The 27,867-nt window shown below is 40.8% G+C and overlaps 1 long non-coding RNA gene across 1 annotated transcript; it reads right to left on the reverse strand.

Annotated features, from left to right (window-relative positions):
- Positions 1–8,381: 8,381 nt before the first annotated feature.
- On the reverse strand, positions 8,382–16,982 carry LOC118238605. Its single transcript, XR_004769355.1, has 2 exons — positions 14,605–16,982; positions 8,382–14,166 (listed from the first exon to the last, which is right to left on the reverse strand). It is a non-coding gene; the product is annotated as an uncharacterized LOC118238605 (long non-coding RNA).
- Between the last annotated feature and the right edge of the window lie 10,885 nt (positions 16,983–27,867).

A 27,867-nucleotide genomic window follows, 5' to 3' on the forward strand; every position in this document is an offset into this window, starting at 1 on the left:
AATAGACCGGGTAAAGAGTTGCCCCTGTCAAAGCAGGTAGATATCTTCTAATCCATGGAGGAACCAGACAGAATGAAGAGACAGAAGTTCAAGGTGATCTGTGGCTACACAGTGAATTCAAAGCCAGTCTGGAATACATCAGTCCCTGTCCAAAGAAAATGGGAGGTGGGGGAAAGCAAACTTCTCTTTCAAGCCTCCTTCACCACAAGTCAATTACCATAATGTACCACCACTAACCAATGTATCTATGTGCTCCTGTCTTTGTTTCTCTAGAAAACTTGAAGTAGCACGCCTGTAGCTCAGCTGAGCCCTCTAGGAACGAGTCTTCATTATACAAACATACTATAGGGTGAATGAGATGACTCAGCAGGTAAAGATGCTTGCCATCAAGCCTGAGGACCTATGTTCCATTGTAGGGAGTAATCCTGTTTAGAGGTACTGCTGATCACTCCCGCTTGGGGCTGGCTAGGGACCACTGACCACACCCGTTAAAGTGACGTAGCAAGGGTTTAAGTATCAGAGAGGCACGCATGCTGCCTTTTTTTTCTCTCTCCTGCCTGGCTGAGTGGACCAGCAGGCACCCAGTGTAAACCTGGTCACTGGCTCCATTGTATGAGTACTTTCTTAATAAACTATCTGTTATCAATCTAGTTCTGACTCCACATTGCGTTCGGCATTAGCTGGTATCAGAAGTGCAGTACCTCTAAACAGGATTACACCCTACATTCCATTTACATGGTAGAAGGAAAGAACCAGCACCTGTTCTCAGACTTCTACACATGTATACACACATACTGAGTAAATGTGGGAAAATACTGTAATTATGTTTTAAAGCGATCTTTTTTAACAAAGAGTTTATCAACAATGCACCATGTATGTAAATAAGTGGCAAAATAGGTCAAACAACCTGATCAGAAGCAAAAAAAAAAAAAACAAAATCAAGCAGTGCAAATATTATTTTGCCTATTTTGTAAAAATCTGCAGCTGTAAAATAACTCAAAAATTCAAAAGCTGCTGATTCTGGCCAAGTTAAGCAATTCTCCCTGATAAATATCATTTGCTTCATTTTATCTCTTTCCTTCTGACAGGCAAAAAGGGCATCTTGTGAAAACTAAGCTGTTTAAGAGGCAGGGGCTGTTTTTGAGCCTGAGCTGTAGCCACAACTCCATTAGGATCCTGCTTCTACTTCTTCCTTTTCCTCACACAGCGACCAGCTGCTGTGATGGCCCCAAGAGCATTGCACAGGCTCACTTGGGAGCTCAGATTCAATTTTCCAAATATCAACTCCAATTTCATTTTCAAGGAGAACAGGCAAGGCCTGGCACTAAGATCAGTCTCAGCCAGGCTGGAATAAATGTGTTTTTGTCTAGACTGAAACAAATCTATCCACTTTGGGGGATGGGACAGCCATACCTCCTCTAGTGTGTAGAGCACTGAGGAATTAAATTAATATTATTTTGCTCTTGTTGTTAAAGATATACATCTATGTCTATAGAAGTCAATGCTTCCCTTGGTCACCTTTGTGAATTGTTTTTGTAGTGGTACATTTGTATGTGAGTATTTCTGTGCACATATGTGCACAGACATGTGGAGTCTTTAGGCCATACTCAATTAGCCTTCCTCGGGAGCCAGATGACTTGTTTTCTGAAGTAGGATCTGTTACATGCACAGAACTTGCTGATTCTACTAAGCCCAAGGGATCTGATTGTCTCCTTCTCCCCAGAGTTACATGGGAGTACCTGGATGCACCAGCCACAGTACCAAACACGGCACCAGATACAGTACCAGCCACAGTGTCAGTCACAGCTCCAGCCACATGCCAGGCCCAGTGCCAACCACAGTTCCAGCCATAGCGCCAGCCACAGCTAGAAATTTTATGTCAATGATGGGCACTAAACTTGGGGCTCTATGTTTGCAAGCTAGAGCTTTACCTACTGAAGCATCACTGCAGCCCACTTTTATGAGTTTTATGGGTCTAGTATGAGACTAGCAATGTCTTGGCCATCTGAGCAGTATCCTTATAGGAGTCATATCATTTTTATGAATAGGTGTTAATAAGTATTTTATTAAATTTGGCAATTAGAACAACTTAGTGTGAATTTAAATGAAAAAGTAAAAGCCTTTAAGATCATTAAACAATAGAGGACCTGGAATGCAATATTAGGAGAATGTGTAACAAGTCATCACCTTTCAACAAATCTCAGATGCTATCATGAAATGTGTCCAAATTTCAAAGTGGACAAAAGTTTAAAAGGAAAACCTGAGATAGCCCTTAGGAAGTACAGAGAAATTAGGAACTTTATCTAACAGACCAAAACTTTAAACTTTTAAAAAAGATTTTTAATTTTAAGTGTGTGTGTGCGTGTGTGTGTGTGTGTGTGTGTGTGTGTGTGTGTGTGTGTGTGTGTGTGTGTGTGTAGGTAGGTAGGTAGGTAAGTAGGTAGGTAGGATTGGGTATATGAGTATGGTACCCACAGAGGACAGAAGACAGTATCATATCCCCCTGAAAGTGGAGTTACAAGAGGATTTGAGCCACCCAAGTTGAGTGCTGGGACCCAAACTCCTTTGCAAGAGCATCCATACTCTTAACTGCTGAGCAACAGATACTTTGAAGGATAGTTTGCCTGCTTTTAGAAATCCAACCAGTGGCAGGATACTGGAGTGTGTTTAAGGGTCTTCTGTGTGTCATAAGCCCACCAAGCAGAAATCAATTATCAAATGCAGCAACTTCTGTCACTGTTGAGTGCATCTGAGGGCCAACTTCGAAGGAGTAAAGCACTGCCAAATGACATCAGACAAAACCACAGACAGTGATCAGCTCTTGTGTTCCTGGAGCACCACGCTGAAGTGAGGCAGCGATGCTCCTCACACCTCCAAGCATTATCATCAAACTCCACCCAGAAATTGGCATTTATTTCCCTAAATATGTTAACTTAAAATATTTGGCTTCAAAGAATCATCAAATATAATATTTTTCTCCTCTATGAGCAGCCTGTCTGTGTGGAATGCTGGCTAAATGATAGCAGCTTGACAGAGCCATGAATTTTCTCACCAGACCCCAATCTGTCATCCTTTGTCACTGAAGTGTGAAGTGAACTTTAAGATGAAAGTGTAGATTGATTCGCTCCTGTTCACATCCATCTTCATAGATTTCTTTGCTGAAAAAGCTGCCTGAGAAGTCCCAGGTAACCCTTCATGTTCAAAAAATACCCCCCAATCTATAGTTATCATGAAATCTTGTTTTATTTTTTTTAAGCAGTCTATGAAGGGAATCTACAGATTGTGGGCTGGCCCAACACAGGCAACATCTTTAAGAGTGACAGAACTTAACAGTCAATGAGATAGTCTCATGTGATTTTTTTTTCTCTAAGTTTTGAGAGGAGTTTGTTGAAATGTACTTTTTTTCTAGGCAAGCGAATATTTCTGTTAATTCCTCCCAGTGACTCCTCTGAATTGGGCCAAGAAGGAATAAGGCATAGGAACAAACAGAGCTAGGGAATTCAGAACAATGAAAGACTGCCCAGAGAAGATGAAGTGTCAGGGCTGTGTATAAGGCACCTTTGATTTTGTATGTGTGTGGTGTGTACATGTGGGCATGCGTGTACTGGAGGTGCACATGCCTGCACAGTGAATGTAAAGGGCAAAGCTGCACCTGGATATGTCTCCTTAGTTGTTTTCAACCTTATTTATTTGAGACACAGTCTCTCCCCGAATCTGAATCATGTCATGTCAAGGAAGATGGCTGGCCAGCAAGGCCCTCAGATTTTCTTGTTCCAGCCCCACACCCCCCACTGCTGGTGTTACAGGCATACACCACAACAGTGACCTTTTTACATGGGTGTTGGGCATTGAACTCAGGTCCTTACACACAGCAATCACATTACCCACTGAGCACCCAGTGCCACAAACTTTGACCTTTATTTCTAGCATCTATGCCATGGCCATTTAGTCTCCATGTTGGCATGGTCTTCAACAATAGAGAATATAGACAAATCATTTTCTATGAAAGAATAGCTTCCACCACTTTTGTGTGTGTGTGTGTGTGTGTGTGTGTGTGTGTGTGTGTGTGTGTGTGTGTGTGTGTTCAGGGGTTGTGAATGTATGCACACATTAAGTGCATGTATGCATGCATGAATGTGTGTCCGTGTGTTTATTTGTATCTAGAAGCCAGTGGACAACGTCAGGTATTATTCTTCAGACACTGCCCACTATTTTTTTTTGAGACAGGGTCTCTCACACTGGCCTGGAAGTAAGCACGTGAGCTGGTTGACTAATGAGTACCCAGAATCCTCCTGTGTTTACTTCCCCAACATTGGGACTACAAACACATGCCACCTTGCCAAGGATTTTGGGTTTGAGAATCAAATCCACATCCTCATGATTTCCTGGTAAGCACTTTACCTGGTGAGCTCAATCCCCAGGACATCCCAGCAATCTGGGAAGTCAGTGGTGAAAATAGAAATTAGTGTCGCTAATGAGTGGACTGGCATCTGCTAACACCTAGATTTTAAGAAAAAATTAAAATTAAATGCAAGGACCCTATTCTGAAGAATAATTTAATTCTGAAAACTTTAACAGGGTCATTTCAGCTATCTCTATTACCTGTCTGTGAACCGTTTTAGAGTGGACAAATAAATAAGGTGGTTATATGAAAAAGCTATATTCATTCCCATTTCATTCTGGTAAATGACTTTTGAAAGTTTTAAGAGGGGGCAGTCAACTGGACTAGAACTAATGTGCTTTTGAAATGTTAAAAGCATTACTTAAAGCCTTTAATATTCAGCCAACTTTTATTTTATAACATTTTGTGCATAATTTGCATTGATTTCTGTTTCTGACACAAACCCTTTCTTTTCAGTGAGTGTAATTAATGTCCACTTTGGGTCTTCTGCCCCTTGTACACTCAGAACTTATGAATTTTTCTCTGTCTTCAATTTGAAATGTTTTTCTATTCCTACCCCCACCCCACCCCCAATTGCTAGAGATGTGAAGTCACACCAGACAGTGAGCAGCAAAGTCAGGAGCCCCTGCCTCCTTGATGGAGCCACACAACCAAGCCACTGGAACCTTCAGTCTCACTGTGCTGTTTTGGATCTGAAATATCCTTAGGAAGTTCATGTGTTACAGGTTTGGCCCCCAGTACAACAATGTTCAAAAGTAAAGCATTGGAAGGCTGAATGGATCATAGGGACTGTGAATTCATGGCTTAAGGGCCTCTTGGGAAGTCAAGGAGATTTAAGGATGGAGTCAACAGGCCACTGGGAACATGAGCTTAGATTAAAAGGTGTATTCTCTATTCTCCTCACTTCCTTTCCCTTTCTCTTCCCTCCTCTACTTACACTATTCTGCAAGGACCCTATTCTGAAGAATAATTTAATTCTGAAAACTTTAATGGGGTCATTTCAGCTCTCTCTATTACCTGTCTCCCTCACCTCCCCTCTCTTTTTCTTCTGTCCCCTCCTCTACTTCCCTTCCTTTCCCTTTTCTCTTCTCCTCTCCTTCCTCACTTCCCAGTTCCCAGACACCATGTAGTGAACAGTGTTGGCCTCTTAGTTGTTCCCTGCCCAGCCTGCTTTACCAAAAGCCCAGAAGCATTCCTGAGCAGTTTCTTTGTACTAATCTGGTAATCTGGGAACTGCAGAGTTTCTCTGAGTTCTGTAAGCCATTCATGAGAATGATTGAACCAGAGGCCAAGGCAGTCTCACAGGAACCTTGACACATTGTCTAGAAGAGGAGACAACCTGGACTTGCAATTGACAATTGAAGCAGTGGGGTTTGGAATGTCACTGGAGCTGTCAGAGTCAGAACTGGGGCCCGGGAAGCTTTAAAGAGACAGTCTTTGCCATCCATCCTCAGCAGGCCAACTAAAGAGACAATTGAAAGAGAAAGAAATGAGATTTCTTCAATGTGGTCACACTGGGAAGAGGAAAAAGAGGTTACCTCTCATCCCTAAATCTATAATCAGGGTTCTTGCATGAGGAATAAGTGGATGTGTGCTTAGCTAGGCAGTCAAGGTCAAGGTGTGTTTTACCCATCACCTCGTCGGTATCAACACTCCACCCATCACTGAGCCATCATTATTGAGGCTCTACCCATCACCCCATAACCAAGGCTTAATTATTGAGACATCTATCTCTCCTGCAAGATGGACAGACAAGCTATCAGAACTGTGTAAAATCATTCCCAGAGGAAAGTTCTTTCCCTAGCTGGCACCAGGATTTAGCATTTTCTTCTTCTATGTGAGATTCCTATGGAAATTTGTTTCTTAGGGATCATTGTCTCAATGGTTTAAGATCAAAAGGACCAACATAATTGTTGATTCTGAAAACTTCATTCCTACCAAGATGGCTGCAGGAGAGTAACTGCAGGGTACTCAACTCTTGACCTAAGCAAGTCTGAAATCCTGTGTTCACCACACTACCATCACGAACAAAACCAGTATACAAATTATTTGTCAATACTGTGTTTGCAATCCTTGGGCATTTTTTCCTTTAACATTATTAAGGAATTTTCAAAAGCAAAATTTGCTTGAAGGGTTAATAAGGCCAGAGGTTGCAAATATGTATGTCAGCCAGCTCTCAAGCAGAAAGGCATTTCTGGTGAGCATGCCTGCCTCATACCAAGTGTGAGCACTGTTTATAACCTTGCCTGCAGAGCTAACACAGCAGTTTGAACCTTCTCAGGGAAGCCCTGGGAAAGTCACACTTCATATCAGTGAGAACAGGCTGCTTCTGACACAGCAGCGTGAGCTCTTCAGCACCTGCCTGGATCAACTTACACCAGACAGACCTAAGCCTTCCTTGCACATTGATATCCCTTGATGGGGTCACAGGCACTTCCATCTAAAGTGAGTCCAATTTGCTGCCAGCCAGAACAGCAGAATCCCCCTGGCACCTTCAGGAGTACTTTTCTCTTCCTCAATAAACTGTCTCTATTTCTGTCATTACTCAAATGTTCCTAGTCCAAGTCTTATTTCTTGGATACAAGAATCTAGAATTCTTATGAGGTACCTCTAGATGGAGAGTCACCCATAAACAATTGCACATTACATGCAGTAGAGATGGCAGTTAATACTGAGACAGGGCATGGCAAGGAAAGGATAGAATCCATCACAGAATGACGTGTAGCTGCAGCACATTGCCCAAAAAACACAAGACAATAAAATGGCTATTATGGAAAGGGTCTGAATACACACTGTAGTTACACAGATGTATGCATGTGCACACACACACACACACACACACACACACACACACACACATATGTGCATATGTGTGCACACACATACATATATATGTACGTATATATATATATATATATATATATATATATATATATGTGTGTGTGTGTGTGTGTGTGTGTGTGTGTGTGTGTGTCCTTGTATGTATGTAAGCATCTGTGTATATGTGCCTAAGTGTATGAATGTGTTTGTATGTATATGTATGCCTGTGTGTATATTTGTGTGTGAATGTGTGTATAATCTACAGCTTCCTTGTTCTAATCCCAGTCTCTATCTTCACCTCTTTTCTGTGTATTACAATAATATGATACAGATAATATTATGTATGATATATATTATAGAGAAACATGCTGTTTTATATTTCAGATCTATCCAACCCTATTTACTATATCTCCAACTCTGGATTATGATATAATACCAGTGGCTGATTTAAACATTTCATTTTTCTTATAATGAGAACAAATTATGAAAAGGGGAAAAGAGGCAAAGGTTTGTCTCCAAGAGCCTGAGCCATGCTGGACGAAAGGAACATTAGGAAAGGAGGGTGAGTGCTGGGCAGTCTTTGACAATTCACAAAGAACAAACGTGGTAACAGCACAGGTGAGAGAAGCAGGAGGGCCTAGGGGCATCAAGCTCTGGAAGATGGAGCTGAAAGGAAAGTTGAAAAGCAGGCTTAAGGAAGAAGTCAGTCACGACTTTATACAGTGAGACTTAAGGCATTGGAACAGAGAACCGGCAAGAGGCAGGGATGCAGGATGCACTCAGAGATGAGATTAGAAGTGATGGAGAAGCCAGGCAGCTACTAAGATCTGCTGCCTGCTGCTTGCCAGGGCTCAAGCTAATTAGCTTGAACAGGGCTTTGCTCCAGGCGATTGGCTTGCTGATGTGGGAGACCCTAGGAAGCAGCTGACAGTACAAAGTAGGTTAGAGTGGTTGTATAACAAGAACCTAACATCCCATCTCTGCTCTGAAGAACTATGCCGCAGGAGAGCCTCATTGCCTCATTTATGGTCATAGACCTGGATGTATGTGTGATGAATGACACATTCCCTATAAACCATACATAGGGTGAGTCCTCATAGAAAGTATTAACACAATGAAGAAATATTTGAAGTCTCTCGTTGAGAAACCACTCACGGGATTATGTCTCTTAATGGCAAGAGTTTATTTAAAGTGATGGATATTTCTGAGAAAGAAGAAGAGAGAAATGGGCCAAGGCAGAAAAGACAAAATGCTGCATAATCAATACAAAAATTAATGCCCATTGCCCTTAATACCACAACAATCTATCTCATGCAGATGTCTTTACATAGGTACTGGTGCTTGGCAGGAGGCAACATCTACTTAGGGCACTCCTAAAGTGTTGTTCTGCAGTTCAGTGACTCAGCGATGCAGCAAGGTAAGGGATGTCACACCAGTTCATCACACCTGGATTCCCTGCAGAATCTGGTAAGGACAAACATGCTTTCACCAAAACCAATCACAACTCCCAGTCAAGGCTTTGAGACCTGCTGTGGGACACGAGACTCTCTCCCTGTACCTAGCTCCCAGCTCTTGAATCTCAGGTCATTGTGGGCTAGAGACAGAAGCTTAGTATGTAAGCAGTGTGGCTTTGGCTCAATTTCCTCTTTGTGGCTCTCTATCCCTGCCTAGGCCTGACTTGTTCCCTAAATCCCTTTCTGAGCCTTACTGTGAGTGGCAGCTCCCATGCTCAGCTCTGGTAATACTCCTGGCGCTGAGCATCAGAGTGGGCTGTTTCTGCTATCCCTGATGGCTCCTGTGATTCAGGAAAGAGCATTATCTCAAGGGAGGAAGCCAAAGGCTACAGGACAAACAGCTTGGGTGCCCCAAACCCACTCACTGGAACATGGTATTTGGGACAACCTCAATCTGTATTTTCAGGCCCTGGTTGCTCATGCTTGGCTCCAAAATAAACCTTCCTATTCCCTTGGTGGTGAAAGCTAGGTTTTTGCATTAGTTTTTACACATTATCTTGAAAGAACAAGATCATTTGCCTCTGGACTGGTAACATTACAAATCCCCATAGTCACTGATGTTTTATATCAATCTGCTTTATAGACTGTTAACACAAATGTGGTTTTTAGGAGGAGCATTTCCATCCATAAAGAACCCGCTAGAAACAGACATTTCTAAACCAGTAGTTCTAAACCATCCTAATTCTGTGATCCTTTAACATAGTTCTCCATAAAATTATGTTGCTGCCACTTTTTAACTATAATTTGCTAATTTATAAATCATAATGTAAATCTCTGATATGCATGATATCTGATACATGAGCCCCTCAAGAGGGTCATAACTCACGGGATGAGAACCACTGCTCTAAATAGCTAGAGTCTTGTTTTGTTGTTCTATCTTCTACACTAACACTCTTCTGTTGGAATAAATGGCACAAGAGAAGGGAAAATGATCACTGTCAACACAAAACACAGATCTCACCTCAAAAGGAATAAAGAAGTTTTATTTTGGAACCAAGAATTAGGGACCATGGACTGGAAACACAGACTTAGGTTGCTCCAAACACCATATTCCAATGTGATAATAGTTCCATGAAGTTTTTATACTAAACAGAATAAATTAATCCCTACACTAATGCACTTCTAAAGATGCACTGTTGTAGGCCCCTGTCATCTGGCCACAGTCCTAGCATTTGGTTTGGTGGGAGCCAGAGGTCTGTTTTCATGGTCCACAAAGGATCTTACAAGATAGACACAAGCATGTTAAGGTCAGATGCAGAGGTGGGCAAGGAGTGGCTATTTGGGGAGCTAAAATAGAACAAGTTAGTTTGCCTCCAGGGCTGGAAACTGCCAGTTCGCTACTACCATTGAAGTTTTAACCCATTGGCTTTCTGGAATGTTTGATGCAGTCACAGCTTTTACTGGTAACTATAGTTAATATCTGAAAGCTCCACTTCAGTTCTTTGTGTGGTTGACTATGGAGACACCCCCTTCACCTCCACAACACACCTGCAAACTGAAATGTAAGGACCTCTGGCTGGGTCTTCAATGGTACATCTGTTAACTGGTAGTGCTGCCAGACTCCTGCTGGTCGTCGCCCTGGGTTCTGGACTTAGACAGCACCTCTCTGTGGGCCTTAATATTGGCTGTCAATTTGGCAGGATCTAGAACTTCCTAGAAGTCATCTCTGGGTGAGCCAGTTGAGGAGTTTCTAGATTCACTTAATGAAGGTGATAAGACCCCCAAATGTGGGCAGCACCTTCCCAGGGGCTGAGGTCCTAGACTGAGAAAGCAAGCTGAGTGCCCGTGCCCATCTCTCTTTCTTCCTTCCTGCAGACAGTGTGACCAGCTGCTTCATCACCTCCAACTCTAATCCAAAACAAACCCTCTTCACCCTTAAATTGCTTCTTGTCTGGTATTTTTGTCACGGCAATGATAAAATTAACTAACAGACTCTCCTCACTGATTGTTTTTCTAGCTGGCACCTCAGCAGATATCGTCCTATCAAGTTTTAGAATCTGGCTGTAAATAGCAGGCAGGGTACATGTCTTCCATCCTAAGAGGGAGGTTGCTCAGTTACAGCTGGGCTCATCCACAAGGCAACACTACAAACACGGCTATTTATTTATTTATTTATTTATTTATTTATTTTGTGAGTTATTTGTTTAGTTCTGATACAGGATCTCACCATGCAAACCAAACTGGTCTTGAAACTCACAATTCCCCTGCCTCCATCCCTCAGTACTAGGGTTGCAGGCATGTGTCACATCTTCTAGCCTGCTTTGGGTTTTTATTTGACACTACAGAAGGAGATGGAAGATGCTTCATTTGACACTATAGGAGGAGATGGAAGATGCTTTCTGTCTACACTCAGCATAATCCACCCAGGAGACCAATTCTCCTGGATCCCGAGCTGTCAAAACATGGAACAAAATGCCTTTCCGTATAGCATAAGCGCCTGCTTTTGCTGATGTGTGGAACACATGGGGATGTCAGCACTGATATATCTTCTCAGAGTTCATCCAAGTCAACAGGCTTCTATTCCCAGAATATCTTAGTCCAAAGACAGAGCATCATTTTGGAAGACAGAACCTCAGACACTTGCCTATTGCTGCTCATTCCTAGCTGTAATGTAACTTCTTTGAAAGCTCAAGGAGGTCAGTCAGCTTAAAACACATGCCCCTTAGCAAACTGACTTTATAGGCACTGATAACGAGTCAGGAAAAATCAGAACACTGTCACTCCACTCATGTATTCAACATAGTAGATATGCCTCAGTTTTTTAAATGATAGTTCACCAATCTGCCTCATCCTTACAAATATACGTTACACCTGCTCACATTTGATTATAGACCTTGTCATCTTACTTTGTTACTTTCCTTGCTTGTACTTACTGCTTTTTTCCTAGCCTTTTCATGTTGTCTTGTAGATGCTTAGCATGTTCACATGTGTGTCCCTGTGCATAAAGGTGCAGGAATGTGTGTAGCTGTGCTTGTATGCAAGTGTATGTGTGTGTGTGTGTGTGTGTGTGTGTGTAGATACCAGAGATCACTGTCATCCCTCAGGACTCTGTCTACCATATTTTTTAAAGATGGCTCTCCCACTGGTACCTGGTGCTTACTGGTTAAGTTAGACTGGTTGGGCAGCAAGCCCCAGGAATCTGTCTGCCTCTGTCTCCCCATTGTTGGGATTACAAAGTCACATATCTAATCCCTGCTTTTATGTGGGTACTCCGGATCAAACCCAGGTCCTCATTCTTGCAGAGCAAGCATTTTACCAAATGAGCAGTTTCCTCAGTTCCTTACCTATACTTCTAAAATGCCACAAAGAAAGACAATGGTTTGTTTGTTATCACAAGACATTGCTATTTCTAATTCTTAGCTCAATATCCTATAGAATAACAATATATTTTAAAAAGACAGGGTCTCAACTATTTTGCCATGGTTGACCTGGCGTAGAACTATGCAGACCAGAATGGCCTTGAAATCATAGAGACCTGCCTGCCTCTGTCTACCAAGTGCTAGAAATAAAGGTGTCTATTTTACTCTAAGTAGATCACAAGATGAATCCAGATTGATCCAACATTTCTTGCCCATCAACCATCTTGGGTGCACAAACACCAAATTAGCCAGCTCTAAAATTGCAAGGAAATATTGTAAATAAGTTTATTTACAGCTTTTCCAGGTTCTTTAACTTTTATCAAATACTAAAAGCCTGGGGTTATGATGAACTCACTAGTCACCTTCCAACACCCTTAAGTGTTTTCTGAGAATATTTAATGTTTGTTCTACCATCTGATCTGAGAGACCCTGACTTACAGTAGTGGTTTTATGATCTATATTCCCATTTTCACATATACACTGGACCACAAAGTGGTCAGGATTCAAGCATCATTCAATGTGTCCCAGAAATCTTCACTCTAAATTCTTGTGATTTCATGTCAGAATGACTGCTCATCATTTGGGACTTCACCCACACAATATGGTACTCAATAATCTCTCTGAGAATTTGATGATTGTTTTAAAAATGACTCTACTTCTTGATGCTATTGACTGCCTATGACTTCCAGGAAAACATTAAGGCAATAAAAGTCTGTAAGATTTTTGAAATCTTGATATTTTTACTAATGATGTTGTCATCACACTTAGATGAAAATCTCAACTTCCCACCATTATCCATTTAACATGCACTGTGCTCACACGTGGACAATGCTGACAATGTCTTCCAATTGTGAAGCTGCCCACAGCATCACTTGTTGCTAAGGACACTGATAGGGGATACACATAACTTTTGTTTCCCTGATTGAAACATAAGTTCACGGGGTTCTTATCCAGGATTTTTGGTGAACTCACAAACACAATCAATCAGGCTTCCAAACTGTCTGCTTAGGTCAGACATTGGGAGTCTGTGATTCTGGAATACACTGCTCTGATTAGTCCATGTCTATCATATATGTGAGCTATTAACTACTGGTCACTAGCTAATCTAGATTAAGCTGTGCTAAAAGTATAAAATAACAGATTATAAAGATGTAATATGAAACAAAAAGACAAATAAGAAAAATTTTTATGATATTTACACATAGGAAGGATTGTCTTTGGCATATATTGAGTTAAATAAATGTATTAAGGATAATTATAAATAATTTTAACATTTTTGTGATGCAGCTACTAGAAAATTGATGGACATATAGATGTCGATGTTACATTTGATTGACAGTACTAAGTGCACTGTTCTGGATCCTAAACAGCAAAGTTTGGAAGAACAATACTCTAAGTTATGCCTATAGACTATGCCTCATCTGCAGCATAGAAAGAAACTTAAAAGCATGCCAGGATAAAGTAGAAATTGGGGGCACCTGGAACACAGGGTGCTAGAAAGCAAAATGATAGACTAGTCTATCCAAACCAAGGAAATGTGAAAGAGAAAAATAAATCACATTTTAAACCTCTAAACACCCTACTAATTTAAATAAAATTAAAACAACTACATAAATTTAAGGGGGTAGGAAATGTTTTTCTAATCGTAACAGAAAATCCAAATTTTAAAAACTGATGGATAGCTTGCCTTCATTAAAAGTACATTAGAAGGTTGTGGAGAGATTATTCAAGTGCTAAAAGCACTGACTGCTCACATAGAGGATCTGGGTTCAATTCCCAACACCAGCATGATAGCTCACAACTTTCTATTAACTCTAGTTCCAGGGTACCCAATGTTCTCTGGCCTCTATAGGAACTGGGCATACATGTAGTATACATATTTGCATGCAGACAAAACATTCATACACATAAAATAAAATAAATCAGCTTTTTAAAAAGTAAAATTAAGGACTGGAGAGTAGCTTAATTTCCATGGTTTTTTTTTTCACCTACATAAGTCCTTCAGTATCTTCTTGTCACCAGAGATTGGTATGCAGGGACACTCTGAAATTATGCTTCTGAGAACAGCTGTCTGGAAGGAAATGAAACAGTTATTATAAAATCACCAACATTTGCTTCCAGGAGTAAAAGGGTGAAAAATGGATTTTCCAGGGTTGCATGCAGACTGTGCTCTGGGAAGGATCTCTCAGCAGATGGATCCTGGTCATTGGAAAGTAAGCCAATTGTCTAATCACTGCTCATGGGGGAACCCTAAGCACTCATAACTCCATCAAAAGGCAAATGTGCCAACTTGAACACAAGTGTTCTAGTTAATGATGCAGAATTATATAAATGACCCACTAGGGGCTTGGATGTCTTTCTGAAGAAAACTGTATTTGCATATATTCATCTGTTGTCTGTTACTAAGACAAAATCCCGGGACTGAGTAATTTACAAAGGTAAGTTTTATTTAGCTCACAGTTTTGGCAGTTCAACATCATATCACTGTATTAGTCGCTTTTCTCATTACCCTGGGAACTGCCTGTCTCTGCCTTCCAAATTCTAGAATTATAATTGCATGCCACAGGATGACTGCAGGACTTTCAGGCATCACCTGAAAGAAGAAGAGACAGTATAAATAGCAAATAGGAAAATGGGTCCAGACAAGTCAATTTACTTTATATATGCTTGCTTACAAGTCTCTTTACCAAATATTCTAGCATCCCATTGATCACCTTTGCCCACAAAGTATGGAATGGAGAAAGTAAAACCATAGTGTTTTTTTTCTAGATACATTGTTTATAAAAATTTGTCCTTCTGTTTTAAAACAAATGAGAGATGGGAGATTGCTCAATGAGTGGAGTATTCACACTGCAACATGAGGGTCAGAGTTCAGATCCTAAACCTTCATCTGCAAGCTCTCAAATTCACCTGTAGCTTCAGTGCTAGGAGGTGGAGACAGGAGGAGCTCAGGTAGCCTTCTGGCCAGCTAGTCTAACTGAATACTGAGCTCCTGGTACAGTGAAAAATGCTGTCTCAAAAAAATGGTGGAGGGAGATGTACTGATGGACATCTTTAACTCCAGCATTCAAGACACAGGGATAGGTGATTCTTTGTGAGTTTGAGGCCAGCCAGGGCTACATAGTGTGCCTCTTTCTCAACAACAACAATTACAATATAATAGATTAATCAAACTAAAATAAAGGAATGTAAACATGTGCAGATAACACATATACAAATGGAGAAGGAATATTGGGGTAGGTAATGGCTTCTGTCTAGGCTGTTATCAATTCCTTCCAGAATGATGGATGTATAAACACAGGCACTACATCTTCTCAAAACTCATGCAGTGAAGAGCAAAGGGTATTTCCCATGACACTAACCAATTTTCAGACTTCTCTTGGCCTATAAAGATAAAATGACAAAGTAGAGATCCCTTTACCCCAGGCCTTTAGTGCTTTTTAGTGTGAGGAAATACATGGTTTGAAAGCCCTGTATGCTGCACACTGACTCCCCCAGGGCCAAAGAGAGTGCCATGAGTGGCATGCCCTTAACACTAGTCATGAATTGTGTCTAATGTGTGATTTACTAAGATTTTTGAAATTCCTCCCACCCTTATATTCATGGAGTTCATTGATTCTATATGACCATACATCCGTGTGGTGCAGCCTGCAATCCCAGTACTAAAAGAGCAGGATCATGTGTTCAATACCAGCTTGATTTACATAGTAAGATCCTGTCTCAAATATACAAAAGCCCAATTACTTTAGCCTTTTACTTTACACCCACTAAGATGTGCTTAATTGCAATCAGTGTGCATGAAACCTGTTTTTCAAGTTAACCTCTAAGATCTGACAAAGAGGCACATAGACTTGTCATCATCTATAATAAAGCATACAGGGTTTTAATGAGGGCAATCACAATGTGCAAGGATGAGGGTAGAGTGTGTGGCTCATCACTAGCAGGATAGAGATGCTGTTGATGGTACTAATACTTACCTTATATTAACATCCAGTAATCTTTACACTATAAATATCTGAATCTATGTCCTAACAACTCCATGCTTGAGTGTCTTAGGATTTTGAAATGAGTTGTTATGTCTTCTTCAATTGAACAGTATGTCTCAAGCTGGGGGGGGAGTGTCTGCCTCACTTAACATGATGCTAATTAATTAATGATTGAACCACGCCATTAATTCTAGCCTACCCCTAGAGATGTATAACAGGAGTTCAAGGTCAGCTTAGTCTACAGAGGATATTCCAAGCCAGCTGGGGCTTCATAGTGAAGCCCTGCCTGTGTTCCATCATAACAAACCACCAGACTCTAGTTTTCCCTAGCATGAGCTAGGCTATGGGACATTTTTTACAGCACAAGTATAAAGATATTCTTGCTTATTTTGTGAATTTTTTTTTTGGTGGGGATGATTCTGTAATAGTGATCACATGTTATCCAGGCAAATTCCAAATTAAAAATGTCAAGAATAATAGCTCTCACTCTATTTGCTATTCCTGCTAACATAGACATAGACAAGCTGATAAGAAAATCCAAGGTCAAAAGTGTATAGCAGGAGGGCTGGAGAGATGACTCAATAGTTAGATCACATACTATCCTTAACAGAGGACTCACGTTTGGTTCCCAGCACCCACACTGGCACTTGTACCTCAAGCTCCATGAGCCTTCTTCTTGACTTCACTGGCCTTGCCCTCACATGAACACACCCTCATACAGGCACAAAAATACATGCAGGGTAAAACAAAATACAAATTTAAACATGTAGTTGGTATCTTAGTTACTGTTCCATTGCTCTGAAGAGATACATGATTAAGGCAACTCTTACAAAAGAAAGTATTTATGGTAATCTTTTTGTTTGTTTGTTTGTTTGGTTGGTTGGTTGGTTGGTTGGTTGGTTCTTTGAGACAGGGTTTCTCTGTGGCTTTGGAGGCTGTCCCAGAAATAGCTCTTGTAGACCAGGCTAGTCTCGAACTCACAGAGATCCACCTGCCTCTGCCTTCTGAGTGCTGGGACAAAAGGTGTGCACCACCACCACCTGCATTTATGGTTATCTTGCTTACAGCTGTTTTAGAGAGTTAGTCCATGACCATTATGATGGGAAGCAGACAGACACAGCACCGGGGTAGTAGTTAAGAACTTTACATCCTGATCAGGAGGCAGCAGGCAGAGAGAGAGAGAGAGAGAGAGAGAGAGAGAGAGAGAGAGAGAGAGAGAGAGAGAGAGAGAGCGAGCAAATCTCTGGGAAGCAAGCCTTGAGGTACACAGCCACTGACTACTTCCTGTCCTGCATCTACTTCCTGGTCTGAGGAGGTATGAACAGACTGCCTCATGTTTCTGCATCACAGCCTTGAGTTATTTCTCTCACCCAGCCTTCCCAATCACACTGGACTGAACCCTAAAACAGTGAGTCAATCAAATCCCTTCCTCCCTTAATCATTTACACAATGAGACAAAAGCAGTAATTAATACAAAGGTGCTGGCCCTTGGTTGCTCATGCCTTTAGTACCAGCACTCGGGAGGCAGAGGCAGGCAGATCTCTGTGAGTTCGAGACCAGCCTGGTCTACAAGAGCTAGTTCCAGGACAGCCCCAAAGTCACAGAGAAACTGTCTCAAAAAACAAAACAAAAAACAAACAAACAAAAAACTAATACAAAGGTTTGTTGTATTATTGACCATTTTCAAACTCTAAAGGGAAGACTTGCAAAAGACACCTTAAATGGTTAGAGCTAATACATAGATGTTCAAGAAAGGGAAATGGTGACACTGTTGCCAGCTTGGGCTGCTTATTATCACACAAAACAGACATCATTCAGAATAGAGCAGAGGCCGTGTGTTTACCCATCCTGCTTGCTATGTAGCCCATCTCTGCAACTCCATTGGTTTCTAAGCATCTTCTCCTGTTTCTTCCCACAGGTGGTGCTGTTTCAACCTCACCCTTCCACTCCTAGTTGCACATTGAAAATACTAAAGAAAGGAAACCCATTTGTGTGGTTTATCAGATCCTGCCTAACATGGATTACCCTGCTGCCAATTTTTTTCAAATCAAGTATCTATGCTTCATTTAGCATGCTTTCTGTGTCCATTTTCTGTTGCTATTACAGACCACCTGAGCCTGAATGTTTCATGCCAAAAACTAATTTCTTGCAATGTTGGAAGGTTTTTAAATCCAAGGCTGAGGAAAAGCATCTGGTATGGGGCAGTGTCCCCTGAGGTTGCTCTGTAGAAAGCTGAGGCAGGGAGGGGCAGGACAGAGTGAGAAAAGTAGCCAGACAGTTCCCCTTAATAACAAAGCCATTCCAAGGCTGAAGAGACTGTTCACTAGTTGAGAGCATTTAATGTGCTTTCACAGGACCCAGATGTGTTTCACAGTACCCCCACAGTAGCTCGGGACTACTGTAACTCCAGATCCAGGGTATCAGATGGCCTTCTCATCTCTAGGGACAACTTCATGCATGTGGTACATATAGACTCAAACAGGAAAACAATACACATAATAATAAATAAACCTTAAAAACAGTCATTCTATCTCCTATGAATGCATTAATCCATCTTCCCATGGACTAATGAATGGCTGGATGTTCATGCTTCAGATATCTGAACTCAAAGATCCTACTTCTCAAGTGCCTTTCACATATGACATTGTAAACTGAGTTTCTAACACATAAAATCTGAAGACACACTTAAACTGCAGGCTATCTATTCCTACACCACAGACCATGGACCCGGGTACCCTGTCATGTCATGAGGCAGGTGGCATCAGGCCTGCAATACTTTTATATGAAAAGACACTTCCAGACCCTGGGCTGGAACCAAACACTGCTCTTTCATTTAATATAACTTGGAGTTTTGTTTATTTGGGATTTGAACTATTTTCCAACCTGTTCTAATTAATTAAAACACTGACCTATAATATCAAAGTCCCTAAGAATTAAGAATTGGTGTCCAGGAAGACCTGCCCATGCTTGAGATGAAATACCATGCTAGGAAAGGAGAGGGTGTTGGGTGTGGTTTTCTGAGAAGGAAGGTGACAATGGACATCTCTCTTATCAGAACTCATTTCTCTAAGGATCCTGGACTGTATTTGTTCTGGCTCTGTGTCTTCCCTTCAAGGGCTTTTATAGCATACACTGAAGCATCTTTTAACAGACAGAGAAATTTCCTCAGAAAGTTTTCTTTTTTTCAAAAGGAATGATGTCTTTTCTGTCTGGGCTGGAAACCATTAGTTATCTTCATTTTAAGATTGTTCACCTTGGGCCATGAAAGATAGAGGTTCTTGCTGGCTGTTAGCTCTTCAAAGACTGGCATATTTTCAGTATTCTGGGTTCATCAATGACATTTAATTGTATGTTTAAATCTTGATCAAAGTGGGAGAAACTGCTGGTAATTTTAATAGCCCTTGTATGGTTTTAAAAACATTTAAAACCACATTTGCTGTCTATTTGGAGAAGTAATTGTACAAAACAATTTTCAACCCCCATCCTTAGAAACTGGAATGGTGAACTTGTTCATCAACTTGAATTCTAACAATCTCAACTTGAGATTCTTAACAACTGGCAGACATGCCACTGCCTGTGAGGCTATATCCAGTGATGACTAGATCATGAGTGCCTGTAGTCTACTCAAGCATTATCATGTGTCCTATTGAGCATTTGAATACAGTTTTGTAGGTGGGTTTCCTATGTAAGGAGAGGCCTTGTTGGAGGGGGTACTTTGTTGAAGGCATACTATTCAAAGGTTGCACTTGGTTCTGTCCTCTTCTTTTTCTTGCTTGCTGCTTCCTGAGTGTGGTGGGTCAGCAGACTTTACCACAAGCTGCTGCTGACATGATATATTGCACTAAAAAAAATCAGACTTCTTTAATTTAGAAAAATCATCTGTTCACACCACCATCCTGCCCCACCTTAATGTTATTTATTTATTTATTTATTTATTTATTTATTTATTTGTGTGTGTGTGTGTGTGTGTGTGTGTGTGTGTAGGAACCTGCAGAGGCTAAAAGAGGATGTCACTTCTCTTGGAGCTGGAGTAATAGGCAGTTGTGAATTACTCAGTGTGGGTTCTAGGAAATGAACTCAGGTCTCTGTTCTCTGTAAGAACAGCAATCTGTCTTAACCACTGAGCCATTTCTTCAGCCCCCATCCTGTCCCATCTTGACCCTGGAATTCACACTCCCTGCATTTGGAAGTTATCACTATTTTAAAGGAAACAGATACTGTCTCCCTTCAGGTTTTCACAAATGGATGACAGTTACAATTCTGTATTGGCTCTGACAGACTACAAGACTGAGTGAGGAGTCACACAGTCTCAACAGGAAAGGACATGAAACAAAGGTATCTGTGACAGGCTTTGAAAAATTCCTTCCACATCCTGAAGTGCTACACAAAGTTCAGGGGAGGCCACTATATAGGACAGAGCACAGGATAGACAGGGCAGATCAAAATGGAGTTGCTCATGGTGATGTTCACACCATCAAGCCAAAGCTGAGCTATCTATGATGGGGGGCAGGGAGCAGTGCAGGAGAGGAAGGAAGAGAGAATGAGCAGCCACATCTCAATTGGGTCAGCTCTGGGGAACCATATGGAAGTTTCTTTGCTTTAATGTTAGCAAAGAAAGTAACTGAAAGCAGCCACATGCTTTTCATTTCCTGTGCCTGTTTTCCATAGCTCTCTCTGCCTATAAAGCCAGCCTCCACCTTCAGCTCATTACCACATTCATCCTACTTACAGAATGAGAGGCTTCCCACTTCCAGAACTGTGGTAGAAGCCAATCGAGACCTTATAATGCCAATGTTTGGCAACACTCCCTGCCGAAGGAGGAAGGTAACAGAGATAACCAATGATGTTTTTCCTGCACTTCTTAAAACACACATCACCATTTCTTGCTTCACTGAATTTAGCAATCTTTCCTGTCAAGTCAAAGTCTAGGCTGTCTTTTAAAAATTAGACTGAAGAAATTAGCATTTCTTGGTGCTTTTAGTGTAATGCATTTCACACTCAGTAACCTGTGGGTCCAACCTGCTAGGGTAAGCATCCCGCCTGCCCTCCGGTGTTCACTGAAAAGAACATTTCATAATCATTATTGTGCCAACATGCTTGAAAACCATGTTTTGTAAACTCCCTTCTGTTTTCCCTAGAATTTAATAAAAAGATGTTAGAATAATCTTGATGAAAATATTGTCCTGTTTTTCTATCCTGACCTTCAGAGTCTGATAAAACAGAATAATATTCAAAATTTCAGAAATAATTATGGAAATTAAATACCTGGGGAGAAGAGAGACAGGGAGAGCAATATTTTTTCTCTGATTTGTTTTCTGGCATGAGGGGTAACTCATTTTTCTTACAGCAAAATGTTGGCTCCAGCTAAAGGGAGTGTTTACCCAAATACTGATTATCATCCATGAATTCTGGCTTCTTCACAGTTACTTTTGTGATTTGCACAAAACAGGAAGCTTAAGTGATTATGACTTCATATGGCAGCAAGTTGACCTTGTGCAAACAAGAACAAATTATTTGCACAATTGTGCACGGCTATCCCTGGAAACACAGCACCACACAGAAAACATGCAGGAAATGCATTCTTGATTTAACTGTGAGTCTCCATTTGCAACTAAAAAGACAATTTTAGTGTGAGCTATCGATAGAATTACAGAATGTCATTGTCAGAAGTAATCATCATTTACTGGAGTGGAAAGTAAGAGTCAGAGAGGAGCAAGGCAAGGTCATCCAGAAAGCATCAGATGGAACTGCAGTGTGCTGTGTGAGCTTATGCTTTGCGTCTGTGTATATTTGCATGCACACATATGTGCCCATGGTATGGTCACAGGTGTGTGCATGTCTGCATGCTTGTGTGAACACATGTGCATATATGTATGTATGTGTCTCTGTGTCTCAGTGTGTATGTGTGAATGTGTGTGTGTTTATGCATTGTGCATGTGTGTATGTATTGTACTTCTGTGTAGTACATGTGTGCTTATGTGTGAATATGTATATGTTTGTGTATTTATATATGTATGTATGTATGCATGGATGTATATATGCTGTGTGTTCTTGCATGGGTGTGTATGTGTGTGCATGGGTGTGGGAGGTATATATTCATGCACTTGTTTGTGTATGTGGGAGTGTGTAACTGTGTGCATGTATACATGTGTGTATGTGTGTGTGTGCACATGAGACCACAAGGATCAGGAATCTGAGTTGATCCAGACTGAGATCCCAGTTACAAGTGATCTCAATGGAAGAATTCAGACAAGTCACACAGAAGACAGTATAGGAAATAGGTAGAGGAGTTTATTACAGAATAAATATCAGCACACTCAAGGGCAAGAATGGCTAATGGCCACAGGGAACATCTGCCTTTCAGGAATGTTTTATGCTTTTTCTTATGCTTTTTTGTTTTTCTGTTTGTTTGTTTGTTTGGGGATTTTTGTAGTGTATCTCATTAATCTTGGAACTGTCTACCCAAGGATAGCTTGAAACTTTGATCTTCTTGCCTCTGCATCTCAGGTGCTGTGATTATAAATATGATCACATGCTCTATCCTGTGATCCAGCTGGATCTGTTACCAGACATCACAGAGTGTCAAATATATGAGCAGAGAGTCAACTATAGCTATATGAGTCCCTTACTAAAATCATAATCATTGACCAGAAAATATTCTAAAGGTGACTCAATAAAATATTTCTATCCCCTTTATGCACTGTCAAAACTGAGGCCTTCTTTGCCATTATGATGATGTTCAGCTGAATCTGGCAATGCTACCACTGCCTTCCATCTAAGCGAATGTTGTGTGCATCTAGAATTCTCATGGGTTGCCCTTGTAACATGGGCCTAATGCTCTTATGTCTGCAGTCTACTAAAAGTGGAGGTTCTGCTGAGATACAAATAATATTTCTTATGAAAGTCATGTAGGTATATACTGAGAATTATTCTGTACTAAGGGTTATGGCACTATTCCATGAAGATCTCGAAAAAATCTGTTCTTGATCACTCATTCTGACCTAATAGAAAAGTTATTGTTGGTGAAGAGGAACTAGGAAAAGTAGAGGGAAGGGAAACTATAATCAGAATAATATAGAGAAAATATATTTTATTATTTTATTTTTTATTATTATTATTTTAATTACTCACATTTACATATCCATCCCCCCATTCCCTCGCCCTCCCATCCTCCCATGTTCCCCACCCAACACACCCCAACCCATCCCCCCTGACTCCTCCCCAGGGATAGTGAGGCCCTCTACCAAGGACTTCAAAGTCTGTCATATTGTTTTGGGGAGGGCCTAGGCCCTCCTTGCTGTATCTGGGCTGCAATAGTATCCCTCCATAGGGAATGGGCTCCCAAAGTCCATTTGTTCTCTAGGGTTAAAGACTGGCTCTGCTGTTAGAGGACCCATAGACTGTCTTGGACTCCTAGCTGGTAGCCACATTCAGAGGGTTTGGTTTGATCCAATGCTGTTTCCCCAGCTTTATGACTAGGGTCTCCATTCTATCAGTAGGTCAGAAGAAAAGAGTAATTGTTTTGTTTTTGTGATAGTGTCTCACTCTATAGCCCTGGCTGTCCTGGAACTTGCTATGTAGACCAATCTGGCCTCCTGGAACTCACAGAGATCTATCTGCCTCTGCATTTAGACTCCTGGGATTGGAGGAATGCACCACCAAAGGAGTAGTTTTCTTAAGTGATTGATTTTCACAGGACAAGTCCTCTCTTAGGGGAAAACCCACTCACTCTACTTTCTGTGGTGCTTGGGATTCATAAATAAGTCTCTCCTTGTCCCAAAAGTTATGTCTGGGAGAAACTACCATTCCTAAAATAATTTCATTCATGCCAAAGAACCTTAATAAAAATATATAAAGTCATTAGATTTTGACAAAATCATGGAAAAGGGGTTATTAACAATTGAGTATTTTCTTTTAATTCTTTGATAAGAATGGAATAAAGTGATCATTGTTATTTTTTCATAACAATGACTTATTTCAGCTTTCTTTGTAGCAATACAAAGATTTCTTTGAATGCAATACAAAGATAATCTGGTTTCCAGACACTCTATTACCCTGAAGGAGTATGGTGCAATTAAATCTAGCTAAGATTTGAGTTTATCATACACTCAACAAAGATATGGCAAGACTGCCTCAACAAACACTATGCTAACGCCATCAGGGAAATGAAGAATGGACATGGTCCGTTTACCCAGGATGCTTTCTATGTCGTAAGAGGAATGAGGAGAAAGAAATTTGGTGGAAAGATAAACTTGATAAGAAGAAAACAGAGGAGCTTTATAAACCAGCCTAGATACAGACTATAGGCAATATCCTTTTTCTACCAACACACAGACATTCCCATAAATGTCTTTGTTAATACTGAACACATCCAGATATATTAGACAACTATATTATTAACTAGGAGCTAAATGTTAATATAGAACGTGAGGAAAGATTTTGAAATCATCTTACATAGAATGCTCATGAGATTAGCAGCAGAGGACACCTATACTGATTCTAGTATCTCATCAGCCACACAGTAGAGAGGTATGTCAGTTGCTAAGCTGTCAGGAAGCAGAGAGAGATGAATGTCCGTGCTTAATGCACTCTGTCATTTTTCCCTATTATTCAGTCCAAGACCCCAGCCCATGGGATGGCACCACTCACTTTCAGGGTGGGTCTTCCCTCCTGTATTAGTTACTTTTCTGTTACTAGAAAAGTAACACTGTAACAAGAAGTAACCTGTGACACAAAGAATGTACTTGGGCTTACTGTTCCACAGGGATAAGAGTCCATCTTGGTGGGGAAATATGACAGGAGGTAGGCATGGTGGCCAGAACAGGAAACTGAGAACCTACATCTTGAAATGCAACTGGAAGTGGAGAGATGGAACTGGAAGTTCTCAAAGCCAGCCCAATGCTGTACTTCCTCTACAAGGTTCTACTTCTTCAGGTTTCCATAACCTCCCCAAATAGTGCTAGTAACCAGAGACCAAGCGTTCAAATACAGGACCCTATGCTTATGGGAGACATTCTTATTCAGATGGCTACAATAGTATTTAAAGTTCAGATCCCCAGAAAACGCATGAAAGCCAGCCTTGACAGTGGGCATCTATAACCCTACAGCTGGAAGGGTAGAGATTAGATGATCCTTGAAGCTCAGGAGTCATCCATTCTCCCTGAATCAGTAGAATCAGTGAGCTCCATGGTCAGTGACAGACCCTGTCTCAGGAAAAGGGTCAACTGTGATGGAGGAAGGTAATCAACACTGACCTCTGGTATCTATACATATGTGCATCCACCCATACACACACAAGCATACATATGTGAACATGTACAAGACATATATCATACATACAAAACAGCAACTATACGTGTTTTTTTTTTTATTTCAACACTGGAGGCTTTTGATCTGATGGATTTAAACATTAAGATCAATATAGATAGCCCATTTTGTGCAGATATGCTATAAACCTAATGGACCACAGATTTTACAACATGACAGATACAAAAGATAAATGAAGGCAGATGTCCTATGAAAATGAGTACACAACCACTCATTACAACATTATTCATAATATCCCCCAACATTGAAAATGATCCAAATGTCCATCAAGACTAGAATGGATAAACAAAACATGGTGTAACCACACCACAGTGTATTCATAAATAGCATGAGCACCGTATTGATTTGTGCTACAACAATGTCCTTGAAAACATTATGTCAAGCACCAGACGGCAACCACAAAACATTGCATACCTAATTTTCTCTATATTAGAAGTTTTGTATAAAAAGGCAAATCTACAGAGATAGAAAAGACATTAGTGAGTCCCTGAGACTGGAGGGCAGCAGAATGGACACTGATGCTAATGATCTGAGTTACTTTTGAGAACAATGTGACTATTTTAACTTTTGCTTTGCCTAGTGATTGTATAACTGGCCTGGTAGGAATGGAGGTTTTCTAAAGAGACACACCTCACTCTGGCTATCAGCCTTTGAATAAAGGACCACAGAAAACTAGAATTTCCCCAGGAATCTCATTCTGGAAAAGGAGAAAGCCTAAAGCTCAATCCAGCCTTGGGTAGAAGGGAAATAGTAACAGCATTTGTTAGACCATCTTACAGAAGAGATAATAGCAGGTCAATTCTGGGCAGGAATACTCCCTAACCGGGACTACTGAGACTTGTTTAACTATGACTTAGACTTAAACCTTAAGGCTATTTCAGGATCCCAAAGATGGACTTGCAATGTTCACTGAGTCTCTTTGACCCTCTTGCCAATGTAGCTACATTGAATAGATCTCCTTTTTTCTGTTTTTCATTATTCATGTGCCTGTTTTAATTGGTTTATTGAAAACAGGTGGTCAAACTGGGTTTGCTTAGGCATTGTCTGTGACCAGAACTATGGTAACAAATGGACAAGTCTGATGATATACCTCAAACCATTAAACTATAGATTTTAAACACATAAATGTCTTGGTATTTCATAAAGCTATGAAAAATACCACAGAAGACCAAGCCACCTCTGTTCCTGATCCCTTCTCCACTCTTTATTTGCCATTTGAATCCAAATACACTTTGTTGTACCTCAGACTCCACCCCTTGTCCCTACTTGAAATATCTTCATTATGTTTCATGGAAGTAAATGTCAACCACATACAAAACCCCTTCTGACTGCTTGTTTCCTCCACTTCTCTTCAAACTCTTGCCTTAGCTAAAGTCAAGCTTTCTCTGCATCATTTCTCCTTGCAATTTCTCAGAGAGTTGATATTTTATGTGTCTTTCATGCTTCAAGACGTATTGGTTTCCTAAATTATCATTTTTATAAAATACTTGGCTAAAAATTTTAGGAGAACATACTTTTTGGCAAAACAAATGTTTTTATTTAAATTGCTTTTCATTTTACATACTAACCCAAGTTCTCCTCCCTCCCCTTCCCCTGTCCCCCAACTCGCCTATCCCACCCTTCACCCACTCCTCCAAGAAGGTAAGGCCTTCCTTGGGGAGTCAACAAAGTCTGGTATACCAAGATGAGACAAGACCAAGTACCCCCTCCCCAGCATATCAAAGTTGAGCAAGGTATCCCATCATGGGAAATGGGCTTCAAAAAACCCATTCATGTACCCAGGATAAGTATTAGTCCCACTGCAGGCCCCCTACAACAGATCAAGCCACATAACTGTCACCCACATACAGAGGGCTTAGGAGAACATACATTATTATAGTCCACATACATTTCAATCTGTAGGTCTGTGGCTGACACTTCATGTCCAGAGAATGGATGCCACCAGCATAAACATCCATGTGGACACACTGACAGGAATGGAGATATTCTGAACAGACACTTGTGTCCCTCCCTTTGGCCATTAGACTGTGAAAACAATAGGCACCAAAAAATTGAAATTTCACCAGGAATTTCAGGCTGGGAGAAAGAAAAAAGTCTAGAAAACTTATGAGGAGCCTTGTTAGCTTTGGGGAGGCTAACACAAGAGAGCCTCAGAGAAAATTTTCTCTGAGAATTTTCACACAGTTCTAACAACAAATCAGACCACCTAGCAAAAGGGACTGGAGCTGAGACAAGACACAAGCACACCTTGACCAGTATTGCTTAGTTATGTGTACCTCTTGCCTTCCATTTAAACTTAAGGCAGGTGAAGGATGGGATGATTCATTGGCCCTCTTTCTTCATTCTTCTTCCCAGTGTATCCATGTTGAATAAATCTCCCTCCTTTCTCCTTCAGTATCTTTTATCTTTCATTGACCTAGCTTATGAAGCCTTCCAGGGCTCAGAGGCTGTGACTCAAT

This window comes from Cricetulus griseus, chromosome 3 (assembly GCF_003668045.3).
Source record: "Cricetulus griseus strain 17A/GY chromosome 3, alternate assembly CriGri-PICRH-1.0, whole genome shotgun sequence".
In the NCBI taxonomy this organism is placed as follows: Eukaryota; Metazoa; Chordata; class Mammalia; order Rodentia; family Cricetidae; genus Cricetulus; species Cricetulus griseus.